At 46.5% G+C, this 10525-nt stretch overlaps 1 long non-coding RNA gene across 1 annotated transcript in view; it reads right to left on the bottom strand.

Annotated features, from left to right (window-relative positions):
- Nucleotides 1-1199: 1199 nt before the first annotated feature.
- Nucleotides 1200-10525, bottom strand: part of LOC132531745 (uncharacterized) — a 33062-nt gene continuing 23736 nt past the window's right edge. The window contains exons 2-3 of the long non-coding RNA XR_009544205.1: nucleotides 2674-2773; nucleotides 1200-1284 (exon numbers count right to left, since the gene is read on the bottom strand). This is a non-coding gene — a long non-coding RNA (uncharacterized LOC132531745). The remainder of the gene's footprint in view (nucleotides 1285-2673; nucleotides 2774-10525) is intronic.

Here is a 10525-nt window from a genome sequence, read left to right as displayed (position 1 = left end):
ATGACTTTTCCTATGCTTCTAAAATCCATCTTTAAAGTGTATTAGCACGACCTCCTGGGTTCCCGGCCAGGCTGTTAAATCCTGTACCACGGCAAAGTACTTCCATAGCAACATCTGCTCTTATCCAACTTCACCTTCCTCCCCTCTTGATCCGGCCCCCTCAGGATTCAGTTCTGTGCACACTTCCTGCCTGAGTGTGTGAGCTGGATTCAACATATAATCACTCTCTTCCCTAGCAGGCCCGGCCACAGCTGGCATCTGACTCTTGTTGTCCATCAGATAGATAAAGAGGAGGAGATAGGCTACGAGAAAGACAAGCTTTATCTTGTAGGGCACCTGCCCCATTTGAAACGGAGTGTGATCTTCCTAGATGGGGGACCGCTATTTGCCAAGAAGAAGTGGGTCACTGAGACTTCCCTGGTGGTCCAGTGGTTAAGACTTCGCCTTCCAAGGCAGGGGTGTGGGTTCGATCCCTGGTCGGGGAGCTAAGATCCCACATGCCTCGTGGCCAAAAAACCAAAACATCAAACAAAAACCATAAAGTCTTTAGTGTAATAAATTCACTAAAGACTTTAAAAATGGTCCACATCAAAAAAAAAAAAAAAAAAAGAAGTGGGTTACTTCTCCAGGCCCAGTGGGTTCAGAAGAATCTGAGAGGTCAAGGTTCTCAACTGCATTTATTCTTTTATGCCCAACCCTGGTCTCAGGTTCCCATCCCTTTCCTAACAGGGCTCTGACCTTGGCACACAAGGCCTGAGCACACAGGAAGATTCCATCTTCTCTGGAGCTCTGCTACTCTTCCCAGTAAGCCTTAAGCCTGGTCCTCCCTCTGCAGGCAGGATTTCCTCAAATGTTGCCCAGGAGGTCCTCTGGCTTTTGCCTTTTGCCTAGGTGATTTTTCACTGAGAGTGTCATTACCCCTTGTGAGCAAATCAATGGGCTCAGCAAAAGCATTCATTTCTATAGTCCTTACACTCACCACTTCCCTCGATCATTGAAGACATTGCACCAGCCAGTGTGATCTCTTCCACCCATATCCCAGCCCAGTTCACAACAGTGAGTGAGTTTTAACAATCACGAGGTTACGGCTAACCTTACTTCTATACCAGTTATGGAGTATTCACTGATACCTGGCTGGCAAATGGTCCCTCTCCAAACTCCCATTTCCGCTTCCCAGGACCATTTCTGGCTCAAACTGTCTTGGTTTGGGTTCCCTGAAAGCAGACTCTGAGATGGAGAATTGTCTGCAGAAGGTTAATCAGACAGTGCTCTTGGGAGATACACCTGTAAGTGAGAGAAGAGGATTGAAAAGAGGGAGAAGCCGATCCCAATGTGGTTGCAACCGGGGCCTCAGCTGACCCTGCAGGGAGCTCTGAGCCGGGATGGCCCTTCAGAGGGTCTCAGAATGAGGCAAGGAGGCCGGGGCATGACATTCCCACATCAACCAGTTATTGGCTGCGGACTGCCCCATATGGGGACTGGGCCTCGCCTTGGTGGAGGCAACAATTTGTAGCCAGGACAAGCCCCAGGGAGGGAAGGAGCAGTGAGACACCAGTAGCCAGTATTCCCAGCAGCTGGGAATGGGTTTGCGGGCCCTGAAGGGGGGCCCAGGAGGAACACTGCTACAACCTATCGTACTATCTCAGCAAGTTCTTGTGAGAACTGAATGAGAGAAAATGTGATAAGATCTTAGCGATATGCCAGGCACATAATTTTTTTAAAGGTAACTATTATTGTTTTTATGCATAATAATAATTATAGTTATAGTTTATACAATAATATTCAGCTGAACCATGTAAGTTGTCGACATTTAACCACATTTGACCTTTAAATATAGAGATTTCATATGGCTCATCCTGTTAATTAATAAGAACAATTAATCTAATATCTGTCCTACCTATCTTATAGGATTATTTGAAGATCACCTAGAGATGGGCATATGCAAAAATGCTTTGTAAAGTGAAAAACCCCAGGAATTCCCTGGTGGTCCAGTGGTTAGGACTCCACGCTTTCACTGCTGTGGGCCTGGGTTCAATCCCTGGGTTCCAGGGAACTAAGATCCCGCAAGCTGTGCATGTGGAAAAAAAAAAAGTTCTAATAAAATGTTGACACACTAGTTTATATTATCAACTTTTACTACTACAACATCTAAGAGAATGGCTCTGTTCAGGCTTCCCCAGCCAATGATAATAAGCTATCTTATCTCCTTTAAATACTCAAATTACAATTTACTTTGAACCCTACTGTCCCTCATGGGAACCCAGCCCCTGCAGAGTGTTCCAAGCTGTCTTGGAGAGCCCCTCAGTGCTGGGTTACACCAGCCCCAGAGCTCACCCTTTCTTTTCCTCTCCTCCAGCTTCGTCAGTGGGCCCCACACCCTCTGTGACCTCCCACCCAGCTGGGCCTGGCCATCCTCTGTGGGTGGCTGCCACCACTGAGCCCGCCACTGGCCTCCTCATAGCCACTCAGCCCCAAGCATGGCCGGGGCTCTTTTCTCAATGCATCATACTTAACAGAAACCAGGCACAGCCTCTAGAAGGAGCTAACAAAATTTAGGGGACCATGCAAGAAGAGCAAAACAAAGAGAAATACTCACAACCTTGATCGATATGGTTTCTCTCAGAGCCCACAGATCCCAGGCTGGTACCCAGATAATCTCACAGGGCCACCTACCTGGCCAGCCCTGGCTTGCTCCACATGGCAGGGCCCAGCCCAGCACCACCTCCAAGGTTTGCTTGGACCGTGTCTTCCATCATAGGGCAGACGCAACTTTCTTAAAACAGGGAGAGGAGGAGGAGAGAGACAGAGACAGAAACAGAGACAGAGAGAGAGAGAGAGAGAAACCTCCACGTCATTCCCAGGGCCCTGTCTTGAGTCCTCAATTTCTGCCCCAGGACAGTCTTCCTCCCAGGATGACTGGCAGTGGGTATTTTCCTTTAATGGCATTTACCCCCCTCCTAAGGCCGTGGCCTTGCTCTTTGCAAACAGCAGGATGGTTACAGGAATACAGAAAGTCCAAGATCAGTACAGTTCAGGATATTGTGTATATATAATGTGTGTCCAGCCCAGCCTGGTCCAGGCCCTTTTCACAGTTTCTGTTCCAGGTGACAATCAGGTTCAAATGTGCTTTCTGCGGTCCTCTGGATTGGAGTTCCCCCAATCTTCCAAAACATCCATTCAAAGCACCCACAGTTCCATAAAGAACAAGCAACAGTTGATGGCCCAGTGCCCTCTTGATCAAGACAGAACCAAGAAACCTTTCTCCACCCTCCACGTGCCCCAAAGAGCACAGTAACAGCCGAGTGCCAGGTGCATGCCCCCCCCCACAAGACCCCTGCTCGCAGTAGCTTCCCCACCAGCAGAGGTAAAAGACATTAACTCGTCAGCCTATCCTCAGAGCCCCGGTTAACGGGACAAGGGCCCATCCATATGACGGAAGGCTGGGACAGCCCGAGCATGCTTTTTTTTGTGTGTGTGTGGTACGTGGGCCTCTCACTGTTGTGGCCTCTCCCATTGCGGAGCCCAGGCTCTGGACGCACAGGCTCAGCGGGCATGGCTCACGGGCCCAGCCGCTCCACAGCATGTGGGATCCTCCCGGACCGGGGCACGAACCCGCGTCCCCTGCATCGGCAGGCGAACTCTCAACCACTGCGCCACCAGGAAAGCCCCCCCGAGCATGCTTTTTGTTATGTGCTGCGAGAGAAACGTGGTTGTCAGCTTCTGAAATAGCTCCCAGTGATCCCAGCCTCCCGGGATTTACACCCTTGTGTGATCCCCTCCTTGCGTGTGCGGAGGGGTGTGGTGGTTGGAGGGCTGGTGGAGAACAGCCAGACCTAACGCTTTCTTCCAACAACTAGAATACAGCAAAGGCAAAGGAGGTCACTCGGAAACTGGGCTCTAAAAGCCTGGGGCCTCTAGCTTGCTCACTCTCTTCCTTCTCAGGGCACTTGATGATGTAAGCTGCCGCGTCGGAGAGGCCATGTGGCCAGGACCTGAGAGGGGCTAAGCCAAGGGTCCAGCAGCTCCCGAGGAACTGAATCCTACCAGCAGCCCCATGAGTGAACTCGGCATCTGATTCCATTCGACACCTTGATGGCAGCCTGGGAGCGGCCTTGAGCTGAAGACCCAAGTATGCGGCTGCGACCTACAGAAACTGAGATGTAAATGTTGTTGTCACAAGCCACTAAGTTTGGAAGTAGTTTGTTATGTAGCAAGATAATTAGGATGGGAATAATCTTCAAGATGTGTTCTTAAGTAGAAAATTCAAGGTGCTGAAAAGGTGCATTACATGTTATTATTTGTATAAAAGGGAGAAATATTTCCATTATGTGTATGTGTGTGTGTGATCCATATATATGTATATCCACATATATATTCGCTTCTATATGCATAAAATATCCCTGGAATGATACACATTAAATTCAGAATTTGGGTTGCTTCTAGGGAGAAGACCTAATGTTTGGGGGAGGGAGAATTTTCACTGCATACTTTTTAGATCTTGTATCATGTGAAACTGTTGACTCTTCAAAAAGTAAGCACAATATTGTTTTGAAAAGAATCAGTCAATAAACCACCCAGGAAAAACAAAATGAAGATAAAGTTTTTCAAAAAGCAATTAATCAAACTTCAAACTGAGGAGCTATTACCGATTTTGTACCTGCCTCTTATCCCCCATAACCAAGTGCTGTCAACTCTCCTTTCAGAATATCTCAAATCTGTCCCACTTCCTTTTTTTAACTTATTATTTTACTTTTAATACAATTTTTAAATGTCACACTCCATTTACAGTTATTACAAAATACCGGACATATTCCCCATGTTGTGCAATACATCCTTGTAGCCTATCTTACACCCAATAGTTTGTACCTCTTAATCCCTCATCCCTGTGTTGCCCCTCCCTCCCCTCTCCCCACTGGTAACCACTAGTTTGTTCTCTATATCTCTCAGTCTGTTTCTTTTTTCTTATATTCATTAGTTTGTTGTACTTTTTAGATTCCACATATAAATGATATCATACAGTATTTGTCTCTTTCTGTCTGACTTGTTTCACTTAGCCTAATGCCCTCCAAGTCCATCCACGTTGCTGCAAATGGCAAAATTTCATTCTTTTTATGGCTGAGTAGTATTCCATTGTATACATGTGCCACATCTTCTTTATCCATTCATCTGTTAATGGACACTTAGACTGCTTCCATATCTTGCCTATTGTAAACAATGCTGCTGTGAACATTGGGGTGCATGTATCTTTTCAAATTAGTATATTTTTTTCAGACACATACACAGGAGTGGGATTGCTGGATCATATGGTAGTTCTATTTTTAGCTTTTTGAGAAACCTCCATACTGTTTTGCCATAGTGGCAAAACATTCCCACCAACATTCCCACCAACAATATATTAGAGTTCCTTTTTCTCCACACCCTCCCAACGTTTGTTATTTGTGTTCTTTTTGATGACAGCCATTCTGACAGGTGCACAGTGATATCTCATTGTGGGTTTTTTTTTGTTGTTTTTTTTTTTGCTGCACGCGGGCCTCTCACTGTTGTGGTCTCTCCTGTTGCGGAGCACAGGCTCCGGATGCGCAGGCTTAGCGGCCATGGCTCACGGGCCCAGCCGCTCCACGGCATATGGGATCCTCCTGGACCGGGGCACAAACCCGTGTCCCCTGCAGGCGGACTGTCAACCACTGCGCCACCAGGGAAGCCCTCATTGTGTTTTTAATTCTGTCCCACTTCTCTCTTTCCATCTTCACTCCGACGAACTACCCTGGACCAAGCCACAAGCATCTTTTCCCTGGCCTATTGCAATAGCTTCCCAACCATTCTCCCTGCTTCCTTCCCCACCTCCTTTCTTGATCACATTGCTCCCCTTCTTCATACTGGAATTTTCAGGCCAAATTTTCACTTTCTCTTTTAAAGTGAATTTTGGTATAGGTGATAGCTACCAATTATAGAAATACTCTTTCAAAAACAAAGAGAGAAGGGAACTTATATGTACTAGGTGCTTATGTAAAGCAGACTTTACATATATTATGCTGTTTACTCTTCATAACAGCCCTATGGTGAGGGCATAATTACTGTCCCCATTTTACGGATGAAGAGAGTTGAGGTCAAGGAGGCTGCAGTACGTGTCCACGGGGATTGTCTGCTCAGCACCCCCTTCTCCTGGGAATGATCTTTTCTTATTGTAGGAGCTGCCATCATCTGCAATTATCCTGCCTCCAGGTCACAGCTGATTAGTTCAAGAGCAGGTATCTGACCCAGTCTGGGCAGCAGAGCACTCCCTGTCCTACAGGGATCCCTTCTCCAGCTGCTAACAACTGCAGAAAGACCCAGTAATCCAGATCAGAGAGGAGCCTTTGATGCCCATTACCCTCAACTGAGAAGATGTTGAACTGTGGTAGTCAAAATTCCCTGGATTTGGACCAGGGAACCCGGCTACTACTCCGCCTTCTGCCCTGAAGTCGAGTTTGTCACTTTCTCTGCACTTTGGTATCGTGTTTGTAAAGTAACAGGGTGGGGACAAGCAGAGTGCTTCAGATTGGAGGGGATGATCTCCAAGGACCCTAACTCTTCTGTGTGACCTTGGGAACTGCGTTTCCCCACTCTGGGCCTCAGTTTCCTCAACTATAAAATGAGAGTTGGAGATGGCAGGGGGGGTGAAAGTGGGGAATGGGTGACACAATCTCTAGAAGGACTTTCCAGTTCAAAAAGTCACGGGCCATCACATCAGAGGTAAGTGGCTGCCCTCCTTCTCAACAGGAGAGACGTCTTTCCCCCTACCTTTTGGCTGAGCCCCTCTTTAACAAGAGGATGGTGGACCCTCTAATCTGGGACTTCTGACTCGGAAGGGGCCAATCTCACTCAGAACAAATGAACCACAGAGACAAAAACCATCTGTGGTGTGGTGGAGACCCTGCCAGAGGCCCCTTAGCAGCCTGTCTCTCGCCAAGACCCCCAGCCCCAGCCCTCTTGGCAACCCCTGTCCCTCCAGATTTGATTAAATTTTACAGTTCCCGTCATGCACTTGGGCCTTCTGCTGCGAGGGTACTAGCTGCTCTTAAGAGTTCTTTATACAACTCCACTTGGGCTGCCAGCCACCAAATTCTTCCTGCTCATGCATTACTTAGATTAGCTAAGGATGTTGGCATTTAGAGCCAAACGCCGACATTTATCTCGAAGGCGGCCTCATGACAGCCATGGCTGTTCTTTCAGTACAGCACTCCTCTGCAGACTGTTCACTGTAATGTAAGGTGCTACACAAGCTCTCACTATATCTATAATTCGGCATATTTTTATGATTAGCTGACTAGGAGTACATACATTCCACCATTGGCCTCTGGCATATGAATTGGTCCAGGAGACAAGGCATCAGATTCCAACCACTTTTGTTCCCCAGCTCCTTTTCAGATGACCCCACCTTGCCTCTAGGCTGAGATAGGGCAGGTCTAGTGCCCTCCACTGCCCAGGATGCTGAGAGGCCCTTACACTTGTATGACATTTGAGAATGTACGAAACTTTCACTTACTCCTCATACTTCCGTGGTTGCTACTTTACAGATGAGGAAACAAGGTCTTGCAAAGGAAATCTTTGTCAATTATAATGCAAAGCACAAAATGTTAATGATTTTCATTAAGCAGGCAAATTTCTTAACTTTGAGTCTAGGGCTCTTCCCACTATACCACAAATGTCCATTGTTTATTGAAAGGAAGCCAACTTTGAGAAATGGATGCCCTACCCAAGACGGTCCATACCAGATGTTAGGACAAGGCTCAGCTACTATCATAAAGAGATCTGATAAAACCACGGGTTAGGGGGCAAAAGAGTCTATTTTTCTCTCCTGTAAGAGTCCATGATGGCTGGCAGCTCAGCAGCACACAGTTTGTCAAGACCCAGCTTCCTCCCAAGTTCTTGCTCTGCCATGTCTGGAGCCCATTTATGAACTACTTGCAAGACTGAAGCTGGTTTTGCAGCTACATCTGGGTTGCAGCGGGTGGGAAGGGAAAAGAGAAGGAAACATGTCCATAATTTTAAGGCCTGAGCCCCCCAAAGCTACATATCATTACCACTCACATTCCAGTAGTCACATGGCTACCCTTAACTACAAGGGGGGAAGGAAAATATGATCTAGCTATGTGCCCAGGAAAGAAGGGAGATGGATTTGGTGGGGTGACTAGCAGAATCTCCCACACAAAGCATTGAAAGGCTCCAACTATTCTTCATACTTTCCTTGACCTCCTCCCAAGAAAATAACTCTCTCTCGGGGCTTCCCTGGTGGCGCAGTGGTTGAGAGTCCACCTGCCGATGCAGGGGACACGGGTTCGTGCCCCAGTTCGGGAAGATCCCACATGCCGCGGAGCAGCTGGGCCCATGAGCCATGGCTGCTGGGCCTGCACGTCCGGAGCCTGTGCTCCGCAACGGGAGAGGCCACAAACAGTGAGAGGCCCGCGTACCGCAAAATAATAATAATAATAATAATAATAATAATAATAATAATAATAACTCTCTCTCACTCACCTCCTTGTATCTAACAACCAACCACTTAAGGGCCACCTCTGCATTTTGAAGGCCCTTTGGTCTTCTAGCAATCACTTTTTTTCTTGGTGCCAATTTTAAATACAGTTTTATTTAAGACATTGCATTTTCTGCTTATAGTACAGTGCTTATAAAGTGCAGTGTTATTTCCTTTCCCTGTGCACATATCCACATTCAAGTATCAAGAATGACCAGTTATTTACCATAGCAACTCAACTTTAAAAGTGCCATGGAATTTGGGGTCCTTCAAAGTTTTGTGTGGAACAATGCTAAATCTGTATGCTAGGTTGGCTTAATCAACCTCTTCAATGGTGGGCCCAGGAGAGGCACCACCAGATGGAGGAGCTCTGCCACCAGGGAAGCCCCCATGCATGCCTCCTGCACTCTGGTATAGCTTGGTAATGATGGGGTTGCAGACTCTTTCCGGCTTCTTCTACTGTTCAAATTCTTCCTTCTCTGCATTCTGGTTCTTATCAAGCCAGTTAATTATTTCATTACACTTATCAAAAATCTTCTGTTTGTCCTCATCATTGATCTTGCTTTGGAGTTTTTCATCTTCAACAGTAGCTTTCATGTTGAAAGCAGAGGATTCCAGCGAATTCTTAGAAGACACCTTGTCCCGCTGAAGCTCATCTTCAGCTTTGTACTTCTCTGCTTCCTGGACCAGTAGCAATGATTATTTCAACATTTTTTCATTCTTTCAATTACCATCCATGCTCTATAATGAGCACCTAATAGTATCATCTTTAATCCTCAAAATACCCCATTAAGAGAGTGTCCTTGTCCTCCTTTTTATAAGTGAGGTAATTGAGACTCTGGAAAATTGAGTGGCTGATCCAAGGTAGAGTCAGAATTTGAACTCGGTTCTGTCTGACTCCAAAGCCCAAACTGTTTCTGCTACATCATAATAATCCCAGATTGATGTATTTTCTTTGTCACTATAGCTTTTCTTCTTATCCAGAAACTGGGTACTGGTCTTCAGAAGGTGTTTCTGGATAAGAAGAAACACCTTCTGAAGACTGGGTACTGGTCCAAAAGTAAGGTCTGAGGGACCACAAGAGACAGGCTGATGAGGATTTGAGGCCTCTTTTTAGACCCCCTGCATTGCCATGGGAACAGCGTGGGGCCCCAGGATAGTAGCATAATGGAGCATCTTTTTTTTCAGGCCTGTGCTGCAGTTGCCACCCAGAAACTCTCCAGGGCTGTGACCCAGACTCTTCACATTAAAAATAGTTCTTTTTTTAAACAAAATATTTATTTATTTGGCTGCACCGGGTCTTAGTTGCGGCACGTGGGATCTTCATTGCTGCGTCCGCGGGATCTTCACTGCCACGTGCGGGATCTTTTTTTTTTTAGTTGCGGCACGCAGGATCTTTTAGTTGCTGGCATGAGAACTCTGGGTTGCAGCGTGTGGGATCTAGTTCCCATCGAATCCGGGCCCCCTGCATTGGGAGCGTGGAGTCTTAGCCACTGGACCACCAAAACCAAAGCACGTGTTTTGGTTCCAGATATTGTTTTACAGAAAAGACTAATCGAATAAGAAAAACTTTTTTCAAAATCTTGGAAAAGCCCACTTCTCTTATAACCCATGGACCAACATGACCTTCAGCCCATGTCCATTGTGGTTTTAGACAATCTTGTAATTAACTTCTAGGATGTTGATACTAGACCCAATGGCAAGGAGGAGGGACCGTGTGTTTAATGTCTTTGTGTAACAAACTTATTCTCTATCTGATCAGTCAGCATAGGCAGAGTCCCTAATTCCAAACTAGATGGAACTTAAGGGTTATCTAGAATGAGGCCCATACAGGGCTGCCCTTTTTTCTTACTGTATCCATCCCATCCTTGGACCCATTCACTCCCAAGTCACCACTGTACTTCTGGGCTGCTCCTGAAACCTCAACATTTTTCTTTCAACTCAACCGACATCTTTTTCTCGAAAACCTTCATCTGTTGGCCCTGGTGTTCCCTCTTGTATCATCTAAAGCAAATC

This window comes from Lagenorhynchus albirostris, chromosome 1, assembly GCF_949774975.1.
Source record: "Lagenorhynchus albirostris chromosome 1, mLagAlb1.1, whole genome shotgun sequence".
In the NCBI taxonomy this organism is placed as follows: Eukaryota; Metazoa; Chordata; class Mammalia; order Artiodactyla; family Delphinidae; genus Lagenorhynchus; species Lagenorhynchus albirostris.
Note: the sequence above shows the minus strand (reverse complement) of the source record. Positions and strands in the feature narration are given on the sequence as shown.